General features: G+C 46.2%; 1 long non-coding RNA gene across 1 annotated transcript; it reads right to left on the bottom strand.

Annotated features, from left to right (window-relative positions):
- Positions 1-8419: 8419 nt before the first annotated feature.
- LOC144114690 (uncharacterized) lies at positions 8420-25500 on the bottom strand. Its single transcript, XR_013311085.1, has 3 exons — positions 25176-25500; positions 22541-22692; positions 8420-8617 (listed from the first exon to the last, which is right to left on the bottom strand). It is a non-coding gene; the product is annotated as an uncharacterized LOC144114690 (long non-coding RNA).
- Positions 25501-26475: the final 975 nt, after the last annotated feature.

Genomic DNA, 26475 nt, shown 5'->3' with positions numbered 1-26475 from the left:
TGATATTGCCATGTGGACAATATAGCTTGAAGAATGTTTGAAATGTGTTTTTAATAGCTATCTTATGTCATCAATTGCTTGCATCTTCCTGTTTCTAGGTCTTACATCTTTCCATTGTCTTTTTTACAAACAGTTACTCATCAGCGCTTTTAGAAATCAAACTTTAAAAAATCAACTTTTCATCAATGAGCTCTTGACTGTGACATCTGTGCACAGCATGAAGGTGCAACTGAAATTGCTGTATTAATCTCCAACTTTTACTGCATTACCACTCGCAGTCTTCTGGCAGTGAAAAAGCCACTGTTGTCTGTGTGCATGTGTGTGTGGAAGGTAAAAGAAATTGCCTTTCCCAGACGGCATCTTCAGAAAGAGCATAGATAAGGTGAGACAAAATGTTTAACCATGGCATATTACATACCATGTCATGTAAAAGCAATTCTACTTGATAGCACACTTCTTGCGAATTCACATTCCCACTCTGTGTGCACTATGATCAGTTTGACTGCAACATTTCAAAAAGAAAAAAAAAACTGTATTTGTTGTGCCTGGGATAATTGTTTCTCGTACCTTTTGCTTCCTGTTGCAGTAATTATATAGTCTGCCTTATCTGATGTGTGTATCTACAATCTACAATTGTCAGACTGGGAGACAAATAGGAAGGAGGTCTGGTACATTGTCAGACATATTATGCCTTTTCATCAATGTATAAACAGGATGAGTGAAGTAAATTTTATTTTCTGCTCAATAAATGACCTGATTTGAAACTTTGTATGCAAGCATTGTAACATATTGATTTATGATTGATTTATACTGCAATCTGGGCATTTAAATTCTTCTACAGGGGCTACTGGCACTTTATGTCTACATCATTTTTGCACTGAGCACAGGCTCATGCGACGTATATTCTTCCATGCTTTACCCTCAATGTGGTACAATGTATGCATTACATAGTTTTCTTGCCTCAGCAGCTTTGATAACAATAAATGTCAAGAGCTCTCAACCTGACATCTTAATAATAAGGAAATTATTTCTACTTCTACTTAATGAGAAAAGTTCAGCTTTGTGATTCTCAAGTAATCAAATGACCTATGTCCCGCATTACAGTTTAATCCCTGCTGTATCATTCTGCTTGATAAAAATTCCATACCTTTCATTGAAAATGAAATGGCTCCTATAGACGCTTTACAGCACCGTATCATGGGGGCTGCCATCTTTGGTCACGTGAGCACGCCGCCATTGCACGCCTCCTGACTGCTCCGAGCGCGCCTCGTCGCGACGGCTGCCGCGTCTGATGGTTCGGTTCCAACAGGCTGTGTTTCGGCTGATACGGTTGTAAAATAGTGGGAAGGAGACAGTATGGTTTGTCCAAAGATTCGAAGGACACGTGAGAACTCTAATTTGATCTCTTGTGGCCTTGAAAACGGTGTCCGGTTTCATAGCCAGCCGATGGATGGATTTCCTGATACTTGTCTTTGCGTCCGCAGAAGGCTTTGCTGAATGTTTTTTTATTGTTATTATCTTAATCGGCAAGGTTTAATGCTTCTGCGGCAGCGCAGGTCGTTGTAGTATTCTGTACATGCACGCAGACACCGCTCTAAAACGCTCGCATGCACATCGTACGCATTTGTTTGCAACCTGTTAACGGTGCTTAGGAAACCGAAAATATTTTCTATTGGTTTGTTAAGCACACAAAGGTAACAAAAATAAATAGACACACAAATGTTAACTACCATGTATAGCAGTACCATTCATCAAGCAGCCTTCACAATCTGGCGCGCAATCGTTTCGAAGGATTCCGCGATATAATTGTTATAACGCGCACAGCAACGCATTCACACTACACGAAGTTCATAATTATGTCAGTCTCACACATGAAATTGCGGTACGCTCCACTCTCGATATGCGGACATGAAAATGCTCGAGGTCTCGTTGGTGGTAAGTAATCAGCTTCTCTCTGAGCGCTGGCCTGCGGGGTAACTTTTAGTGGCTGTCTCGCATGGACCGCGAGGAAGTGGCAATCATTCAGCCCAGCAGCCGTAACGCAAATGCTGTATTCCGAATCTGGTCCACGAAAAGTGCTCTACTTGGAGCGAAGTTCAAGAGTAGCACCAAGACGGCATACAATACACGGACGGTAAGCGTTGTCCGTTCGTACGGCTGTGCAGCGCACGATCTACAGTAGCGGCATGTAGGCGCATAAGTCGTCCTTCTTTTCCGTACCTGATCTGGCCTCCGGCGCTGCTGTTACTACAATTGCCGAACACCTTAACTTACGAGCAATGGGGCCTCACTACACACGTAGGCGCAACTGCACAGCAACTGAAAGCACGAAGTGACGGTTTCGGTGGCGGAACACTTTGATCATGAAGCAATGTTGCGCACTTACCCTCGCAGATTTTCCAAGATCGTAACCTTTCTTTCTATATTGGCCATCTAGCACTGGCGGACGTGTTTGTCGCGTTCGCCCGTTCGGAAATGATGCATGGCAAACGGGCGCGAACAGGGGCAGTACTTCCTTGTGCAGTTCGGTTCCGTGAGGCTCGCAAACGATCGCATCCTGCACCTTTAAAGGCGGAACCGCATGGCGCGTTTTCCGCGAGCGAAAAACGCGACGCGCGGTGGACGCCCGCGTTGCCGTCAACGCGCGAGCACCCGCACGTAAAAAGGGGATCGGCGCCTTCGCGGCGCGTTTTCCGGGTTGCCAGACAACGTAACTCCCAACGACATGAATTGTCCCTGCTACCGCATATGTAATATGCCCTTAAACTTACACAACACTGCAATAGAAATAATCTTAGTGTAATTACATAACGACATTTTTTTCCGAAGTATATTTATCAAGCTTAATTTCAAGCAGGAAGAGTGTGTGCGAAACTGGGACTATGTACTTTCTGCATGCCAAGAGGCCGCTGCTTGTTTACAACTCGACATAGAAAATGGAGTGTCGGGCGCTTACTACAGAGCAGAAGGGGCGGTCGCGTATATCCCACAGGACGCGACGCCTCTCCACTTCCGTGATAAGGGCCTCGTTGAAGACTGCTTTCTCCATTTTCGATGAACACGATGCGCGCACGAAACAGTAGCACGTGTTTTTCACGTGCGCGCCGGTTCTGCAGAGCGAAAAAAAAATGCGCCGAAGAGGTTCCGTCGAGATGCGCAGAGAGTAGGGCCATCTAGTGGCAAAACCAAAAACCAAAAATGCCACGTGACTTACTTGAAATCTGATTGGCGGACGCGCCCCGGACGCGCCGCGCGAGGCGTTTTTTTCTCCTCCGAGTAGGAGCACGCGGCGGCGCGATTTCGTGACGGATCATACTGGGCACGCGTCAAAATGACGCGCGCGTCCCACCATCCGCGCGTCAATCGCGCCTGAAATCGCGCCATGCGGTTCCGCCTTAACTCTCTGTAGCAATTCTTGCAATCCACAATAAAGCACGTATTTCCTCTGCCTTTCCCCATCTTCGCAGAAAGAACACTTCGGCAGCCACCCGCGATATTTCCATTACTGCATCGAGGCGTACACTCCGGCGACTTACGAGGTCCGTAATGGCGCCGCGTTCCGAGCACGTCTGTGGCGCCATCTGGTCTCAAACGGAAGAACTGCGCGCTGTAAACGGTCTATATGGCTACAGCACTTACTTGAAGGAGCTTTAAACCTATTTTTTTCTGCGGTCGAGAAGATATGATATCAGCTAGTTAAGATGAAATGTAATTTGCCTTCACTGGGTAATTGCCAACTGGATTTACATACACGCAAGAGAAACATCCTAAATTGAGAATTTGGCATAGTTGCAGCTCATATGAACCAAGATCACCCAGTCTCAACCAGAAACCTATTGGCCACAGTTTTAAACAAAGAATCATTGTTGTTTGCTTATATGTGATGGCACACCTTCTCTTCCAAAGCATTGTTCCAGCTGGAACTAAGTGAAACTATAATCAAAACTGAGCTGCACCTGAAACATAACGGCAAATAGTTCCAGTTAGCGACTTAATAGAAGTTAAATGCTTCTGTCTTGTACCAGCAGTAGGTCAAATTCATAAGCATGGCAGATTTCTAATGGTCTCCAGCTATGGAAACCACAGGGTTCTATGTGGTGTCAGTTAAGATATGTCACATTAAACTGTCTACATTTTCAGTTGGTACCAGTCGAAAGCCTGCAGGCATGCATTGTAGCAGTGTTAAGGCTTCTGCTGTAATCTTTCTGTGTGAGATGTGTCCTAGTTTCGATTAGTTCTTCTTTTATACGGAACAGCTCTTAAAGAGATCTCCTTTGACACCGGCTGAACATGGAAAAACAGTAACAGGGAATAAAGTGTATATACACTTTAGTTCCCGTGGCGGGAACTGCTAGAGGAGATAGCTGCGTACGCACTTGTAGGCGTGGCTGCACGCCCTTCTGGCCCATGCGATTTCGCCCATTTGGCCATCGTAAACTCATTGCGCTGCAGCCACAGCGGGAATCATATTTTGAAAAATCTAGAAACTGATGCGGATATTACGGGCAGCTATAATTAACCTTTCAATAAATAAGGCGCATTACTGTAATTGGTAAAAATTAAATCTTATATATTAATCACCAGCCTGCTTGTTAAATAACACAGGTTAGCTTTATTTTGACGCACTCTTTTAACACAAAAAAATCTATTTAAAAATTGTCACGTCTTCGGTGAAAGACACTGTAGAGCATCAATTTTTGTGTGTTTATTGCATGTAGAGTGCCTTCTAGAAGATAAATTAGCCTCGGCTTATATATAACTTCCAACTGAAAACTCTCACATGCACCTGCTGAATGGCATTTATTTTTATTTTTTGTGCAATACATGCCTTACTTATTTTCTTCTTCCGTAACTACTACGTATTTCACATAGCAATAAAAACTAGTTCAGCTGCAATTACGAGTGCACATAGTGGAATGCATTTCTCCAGTGATTATTTCTCTGTTGTAAGCTATCAACTTGCATCAGCTCGCCCTGTTACCTATTCTTCTGGCCGAAAACCTTAGCTGCAGCCATGGAATCAGCATTCTTGGGCATGTGTGACATCTGTGGTCATATCATCCAAGTGGTGATGTATCTGATATGTGTGCATCTGGGAGAGGATGGCCCTATGAGCCATGTACACCTGATATCTAAATATATGATTTTTTGGTATGCTAATGTGCTGAATCATATAGATGAAATTGGGTATTCCAAAGAGGATTTGATCTCATTAGATATACAGCAAAACATTACTTATTTTATTTAAAGTTCCAGAGACAATATGAAGTTCAATTTTTAGGCTGCATGTACAGCCTAAGGTGAGAGTTGAGTGTGCACTCGTGTTCATGTACAATTGTTAAATGCACCAAAGCGTTGAATGCAACAGAACATTGCCGTCGCGTTTTTCATGGGACCGCAAAAAGAAAAAAAACTGCAGCCAGGAAACGTAGTAGCCGAATGTTTAGCGTGAAAAAAATTGTGCAGCGTTGCCTGTAGTTCTTCATTATTGTGACATATATGCACCATATGCTTCTCTAGAATTAGCAAGGCTGTGTGGTTCTCACGGTCGTTCTGCATGTGCAAAGCTTCAGAAACGCACTGCGATGAGTCTGGGTTAGCCTGAGCAGCTGTCTGTGGAAGGGATTTAGCAATGAAGAGGGAGCATGCCTGGAGCGTGCGAAGATGCGGTACGCGTGCGCTTCTTCGCTGTTATCGCGGTGGCCGCATTAATCCCCTAGAATCATCGCCTTTTGGAATCTAGAAATTGTGTATTTTAAGGTGCAGGTGACAAGAATAAAGCGGATGGCAGAAAAAAAATTGTCGGAGCCAACCCACACAACCGCATTTCGTACAGCGCTATTTGTGCCGTCTGCCGCGACATAGTTTCGTTTTTGTGCTTTGGGTCGTTCGCGCTAACGCCGCAGCGGCGATGTAACTGTGCCAAGAGACGCACAAAAATCACATAGTCTGTAAGTGTGTTGGCTTTGGCCTGGGTGCCTCCTTCCAGAAGTTGCCGAACGCAGCGGCGAACAAGCGCCTATATAGAGTATACGCACGTGTATAGTCTCGCTTTTTCAGGCCTGCGTCGCCATTACGCGTGCATTGAACGAATTCCGGGACGGTGTAAACTACCATCGTGAGATGACTTTCTCGACGTACGACAAGGGAATTATGCAACAATTGCATTATGTAACAGATATAGGCGATCGAATTTCAGTTGCAGGGGTTTCTGCGGCAGCTGGACTACCCGGCTCATACGAAAAAAAAAATGTAGCACAGGGGAAAACGCAGCAACCGCGGACGTAACAGCGGGGGTCTACTGGATGTTTGTTTTGCAAAGGGAAAAATCAATCCTGCCTCTTTTCATTGCGAGCGCTAGAATTGCCCTAGCTGCGGAATTTTATCTCGTATCGATATCGCCGTTTCGCTGTTCCGCCTGCAAGCACCATTATCAGTGCGTTTTGTAGTAAAACCTTTTATGCGGGATCCTTCCTCAAACACACGCTCACACAGTGAACTCTTGTTGTTTTGTGCTCGCTTTTATAGATCAAACTTTCGGTAAATCTATTGGAACTGGATTAAGAGCGCCAAGATAGTGGACGAGTGTGTGCGGCGGTGGTTTTGTAGCCGTGCTCCCTTTGAACTGTCTTATATATAAATTTGTCGCTATAATACAATTTTGAGATTTGCGACGTCCTCCGAAGATGAAGACAATATATCTAAGGGCCATTACGTTTAGGGACAAATTATGCGCGTGCCATGGGAGGGAAATATATGTATATATGACCACGTACCAATGGTCAGGCATTCGACGTCTCGACACTTCAAACTATTAAGCGACCGAAAATTTGTTCAAACTATGCTGATTAGAAACGAAGGTTAAGGGGACCGAAAAATAGTTATTTGGGCCGAGTTCGGAATAAAGAGCCCGACCAGAGGGGTTGGTACGGGTCTATTCATTCTTATGCGACCGCTCATCAGCACTGACAGCGGCGCCTCATAGATTCCACTCGATAGGCCCCGCATGTGCTAAAATAAGCTGGTCCCACGTCGCGACAGGAACAGGAGTGCAGCTGGGGAGAGAAACTGCACTTCGAAGGCACCGTGTGACTGGGGTAGTAGACGAGTGGTACGATGGCTGCATTGCCATGCTTCATCAATCAGGACAGGTAAGCTGTACGGCCATTGCGTACGCTTATATTACCGGTAGCTTTGTCGCACTGAAATACGCGATTTTGACAGGAGCGAAGTGCCAGCTTGTAAATACCGCAGGTTTGAATTAAGAGATTTCCCTGTCTGTGTACAGTGCGCGCACCTTACACACCTCTCTAGCAATAATGGCCCTCAGCAGCTGAGAAAGTTAGAACAAGAAAAAAATTAATGACTTTAACAGGAGACGCGAATTCACTCAGCGGCCTAGCTCAGGCCACTGTTCTGCTTGAGGAAAGATAGGTGACAACAGTAAGAGACTATAAATCAAATTTAGCAAATATTCAGGGCCTTTCATTAGTTAAAAGCCTATTACCCAGTTTGTGTGCCCGAAGCATAAATCATGAAAACCAGGTTAAACCCAATTCCTGCTCAAAAAGTGCCTTCTAGAGAAATGTAGTTTTCCAGTGCAACAGGCTGAAGCTACCGTATAGAAACTGGCAGATGTCTTGCACCTCGAGGCAATGGATAAACTGTCCATGTGATGGTTTCCATGTCATGTTGCATGGCATGAATTACTGGTGGAAGACATCGTTTTCTTTATTCTCTTTTACAGTGCAGTTGCGGCTCATACCAATTTCACAAACTGCCAGCAAGAGCCCAGTGCTACAGAATCCGCCTCGTTTGCAGCGAATTGCAATCCCAGTAGCATTGCTAGGACAGTTACCTTGCCTTTGTAAAATACCTACATGGAACACTCAATTCAAAGGGCCTCGATTACAATGTTCAGAAAGAGCTCCCCTAGCACTGCCAATGCTCAAGTGCTGAATGAGGTGCTGGTATGGGTACAAGCATCCCACTCAGTGAAGATGCAAATAGAAAAGGCACTACCCACCTGTAAAAAAGTTGAAACTGGCCCCTCCTATGCATTAAAAGTAGACACGTGCAGTGCCCACAACCATCCTGTTCATTATCTGATTTACATTTTCAGTGGGCTTTAAAAGCAGTATGTTGGTGAAATTTCATTTGTTCATTAGCTTCGTGGATCACTTTCTGCTGCAATGGCAACAGGAAGGCAATATGCGGTTCTGCAGCAACACTTCAGACTGTGATGCAACACACGGCAAGCACTTACCTCAGAGATGAGTAGGTTACTCAGAGGAAACAATGTGGTGACTGGGTATGGTCTTAAAAAAAGAAAAGCTGCTTTGTAACACGGTTTTTCTATATGGCCAACGAAGTTGTTACTCATTTATACATACGCTTCATCAATTACTGACAAGGCGTGTCAGTAGGAATACTTTATTTGGCACGGAAGTCCTGGGCGACGTGGGTCTAATGCGACTCTGCTTGTAGGCCAAGGTACAGGCTTGTGGGCATAATCTTGAGCCAGTAGCCTGGAATGGGGAATAGGTGCCTTCGACCAGAGAATGACGCGCCATGCAAGGTCGGCTGCTGCATTCCCTCCACTAGTGTCAGTCATACACTGGGTTGGATGCCATAAAAAGAGAAAAAAGTATGCAAGCTCAGAACAACAAAATGCAACTAATAAACGACTAAGAGAAACCCACAAACAAATACAAAAAAATGGAATGCATATGAAAAAAAAAAGATAAGGACATCTCCCAACAGACTGCAGCAGCAGCCCACGCACTCCTGTAATGGCTTTGTGTATGGACATTAGAAAGGTCCTAAAAAAAAAAGATAAAAGGAACATTGTCCAAGGTGTGCCGGAGAAACCACACACAGAGAGAAGTGTGTACAAGGCAAAGACCAAGAATGAATGAAAATAGTCAAGACAAACAACGAAAGGGTTTCTGAAAGGCTTCTGACGCTGGCACACAGGAGATCACAAGCTCCATATGCTAAACCCAAAAACTTAAAGGGGCGGAGACACCAAATTTTTGGTTGGAGTGTGCTTAGCTTCAAACATTGCATACTCTCACCAGGCACGCGACACGTGCTCCCCGATTCAAATATGCGCATTAAATATTATCGCATTATTTATACTGAGCGATTTCGGTCTGAGTGTCGGGGTGCGTTACGACGTCTATCCCGAGGAAGAGCAGCAACCCTGGTCATGTGGGCTCCAAAAGTAGTGACACAGGGACCACTGCATCGTCTGCTCTCATACACATGCTGTGCATACCAGGGCCTTTTTAACTGCTGGCCAGTACTGCGATATGCTTTATTTTTGCGTAGTTCAAATATTAAAACAGATATTTGAAATTACAATACAAACATGTTTCCACAAAATGAAGTGATGAAAAGAAACATTTCACACAAATATTTTATTCCTCCTCATCATTATCACATCCTAAAGCTTATTGAGCATCTCAATGAATGAGGGGAAATCATGTAGAATGGTACAATTTGTCTTAGCCATAACAGTGTTCAGGAAAAAACATGACAGCTTGACTTTGTAAGCTGCCGAACGACAATATTTCGGCTTTTCCCTTCTCGGCCTTGTGGCGAAGATCATAGCACCAAAGCACGGCCTTGTGGTAGAGCATCCGCCTCACATTCGGGAGGGTCCATTCCCAGCGCCGCCGGGTACCCACCGGTTTTTTAATGGGTGCAAGATTTCCCCCGGCATGGTGCTTGTCTCATCTAGGGTGAGATGCTCGGTAAAAGGGTCTTCGACCAAACCGTTACCTTAACGGATCAGAGATAAGTTCCGCCGTCAAGCAACCCTAAATCTGCCTCGTGAGGTAAAAGCCCACCTTTTTTTTTTACCCGTCATGCACATCTGGCGATGCGTGTGAGCCAGCCACAATGGTAGCGAGCAAATACCGCTGTGCTTTGCTCGAAGGGGGTCTGTGAGTGGAGAGTGCCATGGCACATCTCTCGTGAGGCTAGAGAAGGGAAAATTTCATGAACGTTGAAAGTTTTGTAACTAGCACAAGGAGAGAGTTTTGGACTGTGGGTTTTAACCACGTGGAGTCGTTTTCGTGCCCGCATTTGACGGGAATTTTGAGGCACAGGCTATCCTTCCCACGCGGTGCACCCCTGGAGAGCCGAGAGCTAGGCCGGGGACCACCTGTTCTTATTGGATTAACCGGCTGGTGGACTGGAGGCTTGCGGGAATCGAACACACGACTCCCCGTAGCCGAGCACTCAAGCACGAGGCCACGGCTGCGGTGGAAATGCTCTTCTTGTCACAGTTCAGACACTGAAAAGGCATATGATGTGATGTGGCATTGTTGAGAAACATTAATGACACAAAAAATCGATGAACAAGAGTGAGAGCATTAACAAGACGATTTCTTCCACACTCCCTTGTGATACTTCCAGCTGTGGAATGCTGCCCCAGATGCAGCATTCTTGACGGGACATGGCCCGCTTAACTCTTGTGTATAGGTTTAACCACATTGGAATCCCTGGCCGTAACGGAGCCACAGATGCTGGCATATTTCAACTAGGAATCTGTGCAGGAATTTCAGCAGCTGTTTCCTCTCTCACTAGACGAAAAGTGCTTGACTGATGCAGACTCTTAGATTTGGAAGTTTGTTAAAATTATGCTCACAAGTTTTTGCTTTCTTTTAATGGTTCATAAGAGTGGTGGCCATATGTGCTGACATTACATGTGCTTTCACAGAAGAAACAAACAACTCTACTATGACAAAATTCTGGAAAATTTCTAAACGGAACACTGTGCATGCTTTCAGGGGCTTCATACACTGCTCATTATACTGCAAAAGAATATTTCAGGCTTTCAAGAAGGAACCCTTGAACAAGAGGGCTGACAAAGGTTGGTTTGCTCATCACTGAGAAGCACTGCCTTTTACTGCTTTTCCAATGAAGGCACACTCTGGCATCCCTTTCGATAGCAGCAATGCCACAGGACAAGCACCAAGCAATTTCCACAAAAAGTAACAGCTTTTTATGACCTCATCATCACAGCTCGAACTGCAGAGAAACTAGCCTCTATTTGTTTGTTTCTGCAATAGCCTACAAGATTGATGAGGCCTGAGAGCAAAATTTACAGATCGATTTTGATGCCACACTAGGGTGGCGTTGCACCTCGCATTGCACTGAAACTGCATGAATTCTGCACATTACTAAGACTACGGCTTATTCCCCAGAAAATACTTCTGAACGTAGCTTTGTCTATTCATATGCACCAGACGAAATTTAATGAGGAGTGTGGCAACCTGTACAGAACCAACCAGTATATACATACAATGCTCACTTAATTGAAGACAAGAAAAAGTCAGCTAAAACAGACAGGCTGCCATGCCTAAGACTCATTAGAAGCAAAAATATGTCATGACAATGAGAACGGACCGTGTGCTGGACACTCACAGTAGTGTTAAAACTCGCGGCAGACAACTGCGTTAATTTCAGCACGTCCTTTTCCCAGAGTTGGCCGCTTTCTTGATGGTATCCCTCACAATTCCCTGATTTTTCCAGGTAAACGAAATTCCTCTGGCAATTCTAGGTTACTAGACACCCATTAAAACCGTTAGAGCCCTTCAAAGAAATACAGTAGAACCTCGCTGTTTGGTTTTTGGTTCGTGTAATCTGCAGTATCACAAGACCAGAAATTATGCGTGTTGTGCTATTTTTATTCACAATACAAATCCTGGATAACTTTTTGAAACGATTCCCTGGTATACGTGTCCATAATTTTGCCCAATTCTGACCATATGATGCTTGGTTTGGTTTGGTTTATGGTGGTTTAACGTCCCAAAGCGACTCAGGCTATGAGAGACGCCGTAGTGAAGGACTTCGGAAATTTTGACCACGTGGGGCTCTTTAAAGGGACACTGAAGAGAAATTGAAGTTGGCTTGTATTGATAGAATACCAGCTCCTGATCACAAAAACGCCGCTCTTACTGAAAACAAGCTCTTGTAAGGTAGAAAATAGCAAGAACCGAAATACAGGTATCGCCACCACACGCCAATCTCGCAAGTACAAGCGTGGCGAGGTCGTAGGACAAGAGACGCCACCTTGGAGGAATTTTCCTTCCTACATGGTGACGCGAATCTCTGAGGCTGACAAAGGAAGGTTGCGCGGTTCAATATTGAAGTAAGTTTTGTTTTAAAACCAATAGTGCCCTTTTATCACACAAGGAAGGCAGACAAAAGACAACATGAATGTTAGAGGCAAAGAAAACCGATGCTTGGCGGCGCCACAGGCGGCCAGGAGAGTTTCGATTTATTATGGCGCTTCGAGTCTATGAGGTTTGCGTGCTCCGTGGTTTTGTTTTTGACACGCCTCGATTTACAAGCGCCGAACAGCAGAAGAACTCCAAGTGCCGCTTCAAGTGCTGGTTAACCTTTGAAGGAGCCTGTTAAGGCTTGTCAGATGATCGCCACGGTCGATGAAAAACTATGATGGCACGATGGTCGGTGATCGTAAAAGGCAGTTCGCAGTATAAAGAGCTTTTGTGTCTTCGCGCGCTCGCCCAGCAAAACATTCTCGGCTGTGCCAGTCAACTTCAAACTACTTAACGGAAATCGTTTATTAGGGACGGGAGCCAAGGTACAATGCAGTTAAGAAAAATTGCTGATGACCTAGCTCTGTTAGGCTACCTAGGGTATACGTTGCGAAAGCGCGGAGATTTCTGCATCGGAAGGGTGCATTCACTAGATGCGCCTTTATTGATGAATTTACCCTGAGACATCGTGGCAGAGTGGTCGCATCTCCGCCTTAAACAGCAGAGGTCCTGGTTCGATTCCGAGCCTCGGCACAGGATTTTTTTTTATTCAGTGAGTGGGCGGGGGTTTCATTGGCTCCCATAGATGCCGCCACTGAATACGTTGGTTAGCGGCTAAGCGCAGGCTCTGTTAAGGCGTGTTTATGCTCCGGCGTGGCGCGCGCGCGCGCTGCACGGCGATGTCACGTAGGCTAAAGCGAGACCCTCTATACTCCAACTGCGCTCTACCGCCGACGCGTTTGGCGGCTTCGGCGCACTCTAACCGCACTGTCGGAGACTTGGAGCATGTCTCTATTTCGCGCCGAGTACGCCAGCCGCCACAGGCGCGGCCAGACTGAATCGGCTCCGCGGCGAGGTGCGCGTTGTGACGTAATTCAATAGCTTCCGCAGTTGGGCGGAGCTGTTCTTTTAGAGCTTTCGGCTAATTTAATCCATTCACATTACACATCTGAAGGTACACGCAGGTGGGCAAGAGAGCCCGATCCTGTGGACCCGTTGGATCCAGCGGAATCCATTGAAGTGTCATGCGTCGGCTTTAGTTTCAGCCGCCAACTTTAAACTCGACCGCCCTTAAACACCCATCCGTCTTTTGTGGCAAAAAAATAAATAAATAACTTAGCCCTTGCAACGATGGGGGACCTCGACGCCGTCTGCTGCACCGTGCAACCGCGCCGTTCAAGGAATCACAATCCGTTGGCCCAAAAGTGCCGGCCAGCCTCCGATGGGCACAACGCGCCGACCTTGTCCTGGCCCCTCGCAACTCCCTCCACTGGGTTTAAGATATGTAATTAGCAACGGCTGCTCACTGAGGAAGGGGGAAACGACCTGCCGGTGCCTAACCTAACCGTGCTCCCTCAAAAGCATCGCACGCTCTGTGGGGCTGAGGTCGCTGAAATGCAGGCCAGAGTTTTTGCGAGAACTACGTCGTTGGGTTTGGGAACAGGACCGATCGTAATGCTAGCAAGACGCCGGCACAAACGTAAATGAAGCGGCGGTAGCAACTCCCGATAGATGCCTTCAACGTGCGGCGGCGGTAGCTTTCATTTCGGCAGCTGCTAGACCGCACCGCTAGCTGCCAGAAATCACGGAGTCTGCATTTACGTCACGTTTCACGTCACTCCATCCTATGACGTCATAAGAGTTCGCCGTGATGTCATAAGAGTTCTCGAGTTTGAATCGGAGCGGTGGGAAAAACTTTTTCAACTTCGAATCCAAATTTCTTTGAAATAAATGCACCTTTCGCTCCCAGACAAGCAGCAACAATGCCATGAAATGCCGAACTATCAGATTTTGCTAACAAAAAAATTTGATACAGTTCTCCTCAGTGTCCCTTTAACGTGCACTGACACCGCACAGTACACGGGCCTCTAGAAGTTTGCCTCCATCGAAATTCGACCCCCGTGGCCGGGATCAAACCTGCGTATTTTGGTCCAGCAGACGAGCGCCGTAACCACCCTGCCACCACGGCGGCTGACCATATGATGCATTCAGAGACCAAGAAAAAATGCCAGCCAAGCTAGTCATCATTTTTTTTGGATGCTTTGCCCACATGCACCTGAACACTGCGGAGAAGACGCCGCTGCTGCCCTGCACAAAGGCAAGGACACAAAGCTTCTTAAAGGGGCACTGAGGAGAAATTGAAGTTGGCTTGTATCGATAGAATAGCAGCTCCTGATCACAAAAACGCCACTCTTACTGAAAACAAAGCTCTTGTAATGTAGAAAATAGCAATAACCAAAATACAGGTATCGCCGCCACAGGCCAATCTCGCAAGTACAAGCGTGATGACTTCCTAGGACAAGAGGCGCCACCTTGGAGGAATTTTCCTTACTTCATGTAAGCCACGAATCTCTGAGGCTGGGAAAGGAAGGTAGCGCACCGCACCGCTAGCCGTCAAAAATCACGGAGTCTGTGTTCACGACACGTTTCACGTCACTCCGTTCTGTGGCGTCATAAGAGTTGCCGTGGCGTCATAAGAGTTCCCTGAGTTTGAATCAGAGCGGCGGGAAAAACTTTTCAACTTCAAATCCAAATTTCTTTGAAATAAATGCATCTTTCGCGCCCGGACAAGCGGCAACAAAGTCATGAAATGCCGAACTATCAGATTTTGCTAACAAAAAAAAAAATGATAGAGTTCTCCTCAGTGTCCCTTTAAGAGCAGCTGCGGCTCTTCCACAATGCACAAGTCTAACGGGACAAAGTATCTGAAAACGGTAAGAAATAGTTGACGGACTGGACGTGCCATGAAACTTCAGCCCCATGGAAAAAAAAAATATGGAAACAACTTGCAAGCGCTAGAAAATGAACTTTTCAAAATTTGTGCCAGCACATTCACAAAAGTTTTAATGAAGTGAAAGTGACAATAAATGCCAGGGACTAGGAAATGGCGCAAAATCTGGACATAGGGACAATCATGTGCAGACCAGCAAAAAAATTTTTCGTAGGTGCTAATTCAAGCTTGTTGCTAAACAACTGCATTCATAACATAAAAAAAAATATAAAGGGGATAAAGGGGGGGGCAAGACAAGAAAATAAAACCTTTGCCCTAAAAATGCAAAAGGCCTTGTATCGTACCGTTTGCAGACGCTATCATGTCAGGATTTCGCATTCATTGAAAAGCAGTGTGTGGCAGGCTAACCAGCAATTAAATTACTGTAATAAAATTACTTTTCTCGGTAATTTCTAATGTAATTCACTACTTTTGTGGCCTGGTAACTTAGTAATGTAATGAGCTACTTTCAAGCAGTAATTTCATGGAAAAGTAATTAATTACTAGAGATATTACTTTTGCTGCATACAGAGTCCATGCTTCTCGTATCTGACATGCTTTGGCCTCGCGTTTGTGGAGATGCGCATATACAAAGCAAAGATGCAATTTATGGGGGTTTAACGACCCAAAGCAAGCGACTCGGGCTATGAGGGATGCCATAGTGAAGGGCTCCGGGAATTTTGGCCACTTGGGGTACTTTAACGTGCACTGACATCACACAGTACATGGGCCTATAGCATTTCACCTCCACCGAAATGAGACTGCCGCAGTTGGGATCAAACCAGAGTCTTTCGGGTCAGCAGCCGAGCACCATATAACCAATGAGCCACCACGGCGACTCCCTAAGCAAGAATAAATTACGGAGGGAGCTTGAGACTACTTCCATGCTTTGAAGGCGAAAAACATTCACTTTTAATTTATACTGTTTCCTTCCTTTCTAATGACACACCTACTCATTAGCATAGACTCACAGGGCAACTTATGCAATAAATGAATCATTACTTGCCAAGAAGCAACGCGGTTTTGTGGCCCATGGGTTGTGCGGTCGCTTCGCAATCTGGAGGCCCTTGGTTCAATACTCTGCACCCTCGGAAGAAATTTTTCTCTTTGCTGATGATGTCATTAATTGGGGGTTGTGGACCACTTTTCCTGGACATTGACGACGATGCTGGGTATCGATGTTAATGTGCCACTTAAGGCTTGTGCCTTAAAAACGCGCAACCAGTAATAGCCAGCACCCCAGGGAAGCGGCGCACGCGGACGAGAGGTGATGTGCGCGCAGGTGTCAGCACTGCTTTGGTGAAGAGTCTGCATATCAGTCACAGGACTGCTACGCATCTCCCTGCACTGCATACGGTCTCACACACAAACGCACTGCATGGCCAACAGGAGAGCTCCATCATCAAGGCATGCCATATGACACCTTTAGGCAGACGTACTGCGAGTGCTTGAGCAAGTACTTTGACGTCGCCGCACTGACAAGAAGTCTCAACTGACACATCTAAGAAAGTTGGTTGTGTGTTGTCGGGTTTTTGTGGCCTCATTTGGGGCCCTATTTCTAACTCAAGGGCAACACAGGCAACAGCGTCCCAGAGACATGCAATGTATTGCCACTAATCTTGCCTCCAGAACAAATCAACTGAACAGCAGAATTGGCAGCATCTCGCGCCCCTGTGCACTTCTGGGATGATGCGCGGATAAGCAGTCAATGCACTCCCGCTGTTTACGTGGATGACAAATTCTTCAAAATCAGGATGGTGGGACCATATTACACATTGAACGATGTACTTCTGATTGAAGAGCGATATGAGAAAGATCTCATCTACATCAGCAAAGCGGCTGTTCAAATTGACTAAAGACGGGCAAAATTTCTGATGCCCATTTTCAAGCCCAGTGGCGGTGCAAACAAAAAACTCAAAATTTTGCACTAACTATGACCAATGCACAACATTTTAGTATCGAAACTAAGAAGTAATTTTTATTACTTAAGGCAGATAATTGTAATGTAATGTCATTACTTTTTGAGACCAGTGATTTGTAGTGTAATTTAATTACTTCTGTGATTTCTAGGAAAGTAATTAGTAATGGAATTTGATTACTTTTAAAAAGTAAGGTCAGCGGCTGCCTAGAGAACTTCTCAGTGTCCTGAAGTTACTACGCAAACGATGATACACCACCTAGTTTCCTTCATGTGACAATGTCCATGAGAAAAAGGAATATTGTGACGAAGACGACAAAGCTGGCTGTGGTGCGTTACAGAGCACTCGCGCTAGGCCAACGGCCATTAAATTATATCTCTGCCATCGTTTATCACGCCTCACTTTTTGGATGGCAACCACGTCACAATATTATACACCACACAGCAGTTGCACTGGAGGGAATGGCCAAGAGCATTTTCCATTTGGTTTTCTGCATGCTAAAGGAGTATAGACACGTAATTTTGGTGGCATGTTTTCTTCTCTACAACGATGCAGAAAATACTACTACGCATGGATCACCATGTGATATTTGCCCACGGCCGCTAAATAATTCATAATTGAATTTTTTTTCTGTCACGCTGTTTCAGTTTCAACAGCCGAACAGTTGGTGTGACGTCAAAGAGTACTTCTGTGTCACGTGAGGCATGGAAAAACGCCAATATAATCGCTGCTTTGTTATAATTTACTACAGTGCTGAAGCCAGCCTTTCTCAAGAGCCTGAATGACAACTAATGCGGAAACAGCGATTATATATGGCAGTTTTTTCATGCCTCACGTGACCTGTAAGCACACGTTGGCGTCCCAGTCCTCATTCGGCTGTTGAAACTTAGACCGAAACAGCACGAGAAAGAAATGCAATTATAAACTATTTAGTGGTTGTAGGAGAATACCAGGTGGTAATCCATGTATAGCAATGCCTTACGCATCATTACAAACAAAAAACACGAACCCAAAAGTTAGGTTCTTTAGACCCACCATTCTGCTCACTGATCTTGCTTTGCAGTTCATCTCCTGAGTGAATTAGCGATATCACCTACGAATCGCAGATTACTAAGGTGTTCTCTATTAACTCTTATCCCCAACTGTTCCCACTCCAGGTCTCGGAATAGAGCAGGTATTCCTAAATTCCTCCTGTTTACAGAATTACAGGAGGTATTTTGTTGCAGAGGAGGCATTGTGGAGACTCATTTTTTTGCATGATTGGTGAAGTCTTAGACACTGCAGTCCAAGAGTTCTCCAGCACAGTTTGGTATTGAGCTTCCATCATTGACAAAACGCCATCCAATGAAAGTAATGCCTACATGGAAGCTGAAGACAGCTAAACCCGTACTGTTGGAAAAAACTGCATACGTGCTAGACACTTGCTTTTTCGCTCAAATACGGCTTAATAGAGCAGCTGGGACACGGGACCTGGCTTACATGCCTTCGAGGCTGCACTCGGAGCTATGCGATTAAAAGGTTTCGTCTACGCATTCTTTGAAATGCCTCAGGTATCATCTTTTACCAGGTCAACGGATATACTCAGGCTGCTTTCAGTTCGGCCATATTGTTACGTGGCGACCAGCCGAATAATAAGCGGCGATGAACGATGGCAGTGAGATGATTTTAATGGCCACTCGCGTATAGTGCGACCTTTCTGTTCCTGCGCCACTGCCAGCTTTGTAGTTTTCGTGACACTACCCGGGGCTGAGCGATCGTCCTGATAGTGAATAGAAGAAGACAATGACGGAGAGACGCGCTCAGTGGAGATGGGTTCAGAGGACGGTACAACAGAAATGGCATGGGGAGAAGTGCTGGCCGCCACGGTGAAAGATGTGTTAATGAATCCTGGTCCACAAAGCTTCCGGGTCACAGGTTGCCAGGAGCCGACGGCCAAAGCCCTTGGACGCACCGAATGTCATGGGCAGGGGGGTGGTGTCCCCACGTGTGGGCGGCATCTCGGGTCGCCGCAGTGTAGTCATGTCAACATGGCTTGTGGTCAGGGCGTGGGATGGGGCTGGGGTGAGTGGCGAGGTCGGTTCAGGTCCGGCGGGCTGGGGCACAGCTGGGCAGGGCGAACCAGGTGCACACGGCCGATGATCACGGCAGGCGGAGGACTCCGAAGCTCCAGGACCAGAATGGGGCTGATACCCCGCATCTCACACCTAATGTTACGTGGCGAACAGCCGAATAATAAGCGGCGATGAATGATGGCAGTGAGATGATTTCAATGGCCGCTTGCCTATAACGCGACCTTTCCGTTCCCGCACCACTGCCAGCTTCGTCGTGTTCGTGACAATATTGCCGCTTTGCACATAGTTTTTCCGCAGTGCCACGAGGTACGCCTTAACAAATTTTTACTGTATTATGCATACTAAGGTTGCTGAATTTGATGCGTCTTAGGGCCCGTTCACACTTGTCCAAAAATTCGGCGAGCGAAGCGGATTCGGCCGCTTTTGATGCCGAGCAAGGTGGAAAGCGGGACGGCGAGGGCGATTGGGCTGGACCAAAATTTTTCGTGTTCGCCGCCGCGGAGAAAAACATGGTGGCGCCCTTCGACGCAGGACCCCTCGCCTCGGAATGAATTCGTCGTTGTTGCGGCCTTTTTAAGCGTGTTCACTGGCCATAAATCGGACACCGGTACACTGCTTCGTCTCACCTCACCTATAAGCAAAAGTATAAATGATAAATTTGCTTCATTTTTTATTTAGAGCAACAATTCTGCTGCCACTAGGCTTAAGAGGAGCACCGGTTTCGTTGACAGTACTAGTTCCCATCCTGACAAGCAGATGGCGCCACTAGGCTGGGCGTTTCGTTGCGAGTCTGTTTGCATACACTGAACTAAAAATGGGAATGTGCCTGCGTTTACGTACGTAAGCGTACATACGATTATGGTACACAGACAGCATCGATTTATGCTCTTTTTTTAACCATATCTGTGTACGCCGAGAGCGGTGACGTGGTGGCCGGGAAGTGTGTGGACAAGCGAGAAAGAGCAGCGGCGTGGTGGTTCCGCCTCGCCCGGGCGTCAACAAATGAGAACAGCTCTTAGTTTACCCGGCGAGCGAAGCGGATTCGCTCGCCAGATTTTTGGACAAGTGTGAACACGCCATTAATGTGAAATCTGAACCGATTCATACACCTCCTGCAGTAAGACCCATGAGCCAACTATAAAATTGAAGTTCTGATCTATTGCTATGCGATGCGTTCAGAACAGGTGCTGTTCTTGATGGTCTCACAGATAACTTTGACCACAATGGCAACACAGACATCAAAGGTTGCCTCCAAAGTATAGCTTTCCACCATTCGTGGCATGTTTTCCGCTGCTCTGCTGTCTTTTTCCACAGTAGCCCATTCATAACACACCTCAGTTCTGACTGCGGGGCCAATCAAGCAAACAAGCCTTATGCAGTGCTGTTCGGATGAACCTTATGGCCATGCCGCTGCTCTAATTACGCCACACCACTTTCGCTCGGCCCCATGGCGACATTCCTAACAGAAGTGGGGGAAGGAGGAAGTTGGAGCACCACAAAAGCAAAATGTACAACAAGGACGTAGTGCAGTGGCCTCGCTCAAAGCTCTTGCCCTGAGCTCAAACAACACAGGTACTTCTGGTTGAGCTTACAACTTTATCATGCCCGAGCTGACAGCTCACCAGCCACACACATCGAAACACAATTTTAATTACACATGCCAACAATGCCACATCTATTAAGATATGGAAGATGATGTTAAGCCATCTATGCTCTAACCAACCCAAAATTCTTACCACTGTCAAGTAGATGACCTCGGTTCCCTTCGGCAATACATCCAGCTCATTACTGTTCACAGCTATAGTAAATTGTTATTTTGACCTCAGATTTTCTCATCAAGAGGCACAAGGGCAATTGGTTAACTGTCTGGTTCTTGGGACCAAGTGCCATTAAGTAATCACTACAAGCTCTGGGCAAACACTCCCTGAAGGGGCCACTGAAGATCTTGCACTAAAGTTGCAAATTATACTGTTTGAAAGGGCACTACTTTTTTATTTATTTATTTGTACCTCAAAGGCCCACAAGGGAGTATTACATGAAGGGTGTGCTGACATGTATTAAAACCTCCTGCCACAGAATTTTTCAGAAAAGGCAAACATAAGAGCTAAACTATTCATCTACATCCTTGAGGTTTTTTTGCTCCCATAATTCCTACTGCACTAGAAGTCGTGTGTTGGTGCTTGAATTTGAATGCTACACGCCCATATGCATGCACCACACATCCTTTACCAGCATAGCACCACATAAGATGATGTCAATGCCTCATTTGGGGGCAAGGGGTGCAATCACACAGAACAGTAGGAACCCGTGTCCTTCGGGTCAGCAGCCGAGCCCCATAACCACTGAGCCACTGCAGTGGTGTTATTACATTAAAAAGAAGAAACCATGCACCCAAAAGTTAGGTCTCTATGCTCCCTTAAAGAACAACAAGTGGTCAAAATTTCCAGAGCCCTTCACTACGGCGTCCCTCATAGCCTGAGTCGCCTTGGGGCGTTAAACCCCCATAAACCATAACCTTTCAGCAAATAACTGTCATCATTTCATTAAATAACACGTGTCATAGCTTCTCTGCTTCTTTGACCTACACATGGAGGAGGTGAGTGACTGAGGCGTCATAATGAAAACCTAAACGGTCAAGTCGAGTCGCATGGGCAGCATTTCAGCGCTAATTCGCAAGTCGCCTGTGTGTATACATGCAAAGATTTTTCTCTGTGAAATGACGATTTCTTAGAGCAGGTGCATATTAAAACTTCTTTGCAATTTGCTGCTTAAAAATTCTTCCAAGTGTTTCAGGATTTTGGTGGTCATTGGTGTCGGCGGCATGCAGTTGGCTGCAATTTTGTGACAACAGCAAGGCTATCAGACAATCGGGCCTGCACTCGACCATTCGTTTTAGAAGCGGCCAGTGCCAAGCTGCATTTGAACTGTCTGAACTGATGCTGCAGGCTGCCGGCACTACCGCGGAACTTCAAAGAACTAGTGCAGAGAGTGCAGCCAAATCAAAGAAACCTATCATGACCACAATCTTAACAAAGTGGTAGTTTGGGTTTGTTGGTATAGCATATTAGAAGACATAGTGGAGCACAACAGGACAAAGAAAAGGAGCACGCGGGACGAGCGCTTATCCTGTGTGCTCCTTTTCTCTGTCCCATTGTGCTATACGATGTCTTCTTCTAATATCACCACAATGACCTGTCACACACTGCAACAGTGCCTTGTGAGCCTTATGCACCTCACAAGCTTGCAATAGTCAACGGACATCAAGCACATTGTCCACAATGTTCATCTATTTAAGGCCTCTTAACAGCATTAGCTGTAAAAAGGTCGTATGATAAGAGGCCTTAAAAGGAAGCTTGCTTTTCCAGTTGCCTCATGCGCTCCATGCTAGTTGGCCACCTGGGTCCGAACATCCCCACGTAAAACCGATGCTCAATGCAGGTGGCACAGCACTCATTTTAAAATTCTCACAGAAGGTGGAAGGCTCACCTTGTGGCACCTTAGAGCCTTTGCTGCCTCAGCATTTTAACGTCCCATTTGTTCAGCCTCTGCGCCAGCAAGCGAACGCCGGACTCGAAGCAGGAATCGGGAAGGCCCGTGCATACCAGAAAGCTGCCTGCCAGTTTTTCAGGTGCTGTTTTCTGAAATAAATATGAATTTAAAAGAACATGCTTTGCTCTGCAAACACCAAAGCATAATCGCTTATCTCGCCGCAATTTTTGTACCTGTTTTAGAAAGCGAATTGTAACAGAAGCACACAATTGTAAAGTGCAATTAAGTCAACACACTACAGACTTTCCCAGCCGCGAGGCCACTAAAAATCGGACCGCGCATAAAACTCATCGCACAAACGGTTTGTTCAACTCACGACCGGCTTTATTAATATTAAACCCGGTCGTGGTTCAACTAGACTGTTGTCAAAAGTTTCCCGCCTTTTTTCAGGAGCATGCAAAAGCTGGTAAATATGCGTGTTTTACATGACCATGAGTTACGTTGGGCTGGGTTGACGAAAGATATAAAAACACGCTCAGCGCTTGCTCTTTTCCATAGACCTGCACAGAGCTTTTGAGCAGAAGTTACGATAAAACAGATGAGTCTTTTTCTCCCGGCCTTTGGGTCCACTGCCGGGCAAGCGTGCTAAGTGCTAGTCCTGGGTTATCTGCTAACACAAAATATTCGGGTGCAAGGAAGTTGACAACGGAATGCCGAGTGTCAGATAACAGGCAATCACTCAGTATGTGCATACCAAAAGCCAGAAAGAACAAATTACTCACGTGTAACACAATCGCGCACCCTTTTCGCCGAGCGGCCATAGTGTTACTGAAAGCAATGCTCGGCTCGGCCCAAACATGGCTCAAACAGAAAAAAACTACCGGACGTGACGTCTTTCCTTCAAACCAGATGCGACGTCATGGGTTTAAAAAACGCTTGGGTTATTTCGACCTGGTTGCAGCAGTCACTGCCCCTTTAAATTGGGCGGTGGCTCAAGCCACCTAGCCATGACTTACGAAATTTTACTCGTGCCTCGATTTTAGCCACCAATTAGATAACCTTCGCTTAGTTACTTCTACCCGCTTAAAATCTACTTTCCCTTCGCTGTCCTTAAACCTTAATGCCTTGGATAAATCAGCCCCGCTGGTTTCCATTGTAGGGTGAAGCCCTTTACAGAAAAGTATCAAGTGTTCAGTCGTTTCTTTCTCCTCTCCGCACGCAACGCACAACATGTCTATCTCGTGGTACCCGACTCTATATGTCTTAGTCCGCAAAACTCCCGTCCTGGCCTCAAAGAACTAAGAGATTCCCCTACAATTATCAAATATATATTTTCTTTGGAAATTTCCTGCTTAAAAATTCTGTATGTTCCCAGTGCTGTTTCGTCAGCATCCCTGTTTTCCACATAGCTCTCTCGATCTGTTTCTTTAACCTTTTTCTTAACCGATTATTGCTGATTTGCCCCCCGACTGCTGTCCAGATATGTGCTTGTCAATTTTCTAGTTCGCTTTCTCCACTTCGTGTCAACATTTCTTATGTACAGGTATCTGAAAACTTTCCTAGCCCATCGCTTTTCCCCCATTTTTCTCAATCGCTCCTCAAATGCTATCTTACTGCTAGCTTCTCTGCTCTAGAACGACGCCCATCCCATATCATCCTGTATCCCCTGATTTAAGTGTATTGCCATGTGCTCGCAAAGCTAGCCTCCCTACAACACGTTGTTTAATTTCTAACCTTGCTTGAACATCTGGTCTAATGCACAGGACTGCATTACCGAAAGTCAGGCTAGGAACGATCACCCTTTTCCAGATCCCTCTTACCATTTCATACCTATTGTAATTCCACAAGCCCTATTTTTCATGACAGCTGCATTTCTACTAGCTTTATTAATTACATTTTTTCATGCTCTCAGACACTCAGCACCGTTATTTATCCACACCCCAAGATACTTGTACTCATCCACTACTTCCCGCCTTAACTCCTGTGTTCTATGCTCGCCGCCCTCATCATTAATGGTGTCTTCGACTGGTCGCTTTAGTTCGCTCTAGAGCGCTCTGAGAGGCGACCGCACTTTCGGCTGGTGGAAACCGGCCGCCCTGACTACATTCGGGTGGTTCTTTCTGAGCGCTCGCCTCCAGGGCGCTCCGAGAAAAAAGTCGGAGCGGCTCCGAGATGAGTCCACGTGACAGTGCCACTTCCGCCATTTCGCGAAAGCGGTGCAAGGCTTCGGCGTCCCCTGCGCGTAGGCAGAAATGTAGGCTTTTGACGCAGTAGTAGCGTCCTTGCTGTGTTGTGTTTTGCGGGTGCCGCGCTGTGTGAGGCAAAATGTCAAAGAGACGCCGGATAACTACGCTAGGAACGCGGTCTGTGTTGCTGTCGCATGACAACAGTGACTCCAGCAGCAGCTCAAAATGTCAGAGACGCCGGATAACTACGCTAGGAACGCGTTTTGTGTTGCTGTCGCATGACAACGTGACTCCAGCAGCAGCTCAGGCTATCCACTAGGCGATGTTCGGAAAATGAGCGTCCCGTGGGACGGAAAGCCGGGGTAGCGATCGATACAGGCTAAGCGGCGACCGCGATGCAAACTGTGCGCGGCCACGTGCGGCTAAAGGTAATCAAGGGACCTTACGTGCGACTACTGGGACGGTATTACGGGCCGCGTTGACATCAGCAGCGGGCTGCGTAATGGTTCCGGAAGTTCCGTCTTCCTTCTGCCTCCTGCGCTTCCGCTCCAAAAACTCGCTGACCATTCGGCTTGATCTCGCTATGCTCTCGGAGCGAGAGCGGCTCCCACTCTGCCAGATACAAGGTGGCTAGAGTGGGCTAGCCACCCTAGCCAGATCCCATAGAGCTAGTACTGCCAGATCCTAATATCACATGGAGGATTCTTCCTCCATGTAATATCATGACTGCAGATTTTTCCATACTAAACTTGAAACCTAATCTGTCTCCCTCTGTACCACATATGTCTATCAACTTCTGTAAATCTTCCTTGTTGTCCTATTCTCCTTGCCTCCACCTGGTAGAGTTAGCATGAAGTGCCTCAAGCGCTGACTGCCGCTCTTTCCACAACCCAAAAAAGTATTCTAGTAAACTGTACCTTCGTCCTGTTTTAGGTACTTTCAAAACACATGGAATTTAATGCACATAGGGAAACCTAGAGACAATCTCAACTTCCTGTTGGCGGCGGACTTTAGTTCCCGCTTTCTGAAGTGGGCGCAAGTGAAGCCACCGGAAGTTGGATGGCATGTCCCGGAAGTTTGGTGTCTGCTGTGTATTTCAATGCAAAAAGTCGCGTCTTTCATATCCTTCCGTCCTCAGTTTTTCGCGTTGTTTTTATGTAACGTCTGCTGTAATATCAAAGGAATAAGCTAGCTGAAAGTGATAAATGTGAGCATTGTTCGGAGAACACCAATTTCAGAGGAACAGAAGTGAACAGGCATGCATGTCTCACCATGCCGCGGCGAAGGGGTACGTGCATTAAACACTGTTTTCTGACCTGGTTCTTGTCTTCCGAGCATAATTAGGAGTAGTGGAATGACGATGAGCCTAGCTAATCTTGAAAACAAATTTTCATGTAGCAAAGAACAGGCAATGGAGCGGAAATCCTGTCACTCGAAGAGCCACTCGTTGTACAGCTGCCGCTGTTTCAATTTCGGGTTGGTGGTGGGCGATGTCTCCTCTCATCGATGACAGGTGATGTTTATCGCTTTAGTGTGCCATTTGCCTTCCATACGTGCTTTTAATCTAACTCTATAGCACAGCCACACTTCATCTACTCAGCACGAGAAACGACCGATATACCTTTTGGGCGCGATAATGTGAACCACCAAAACACCGACGGCACCTCACCTTGATTGTGACCTCTACCTCGCTCCGGTTCGGTCTAAACATAATTCGGTAAAATGGTCGCTGCAAAGTCGGCTGCC

This window comes from Amblyomma americanum, chromosome 1, assembly GCF_052857255.1.
Source record: "Amblyomma americanum isolate KBUSLIRL-KWMA chromosome 1, ASM5285725v1, whole genome shotgun sequence".
Classification (NCBI taxonomy): domain Eukaryota; kingdom Metazoa; phylum Arthropoda; class Arachnida; order Ixodida; family Ixodidae; genus Amblyomma; species Amblyomma americanum.
This window is presented reverse-complemented; position numbering and strand designations above follow the sequence as displayed.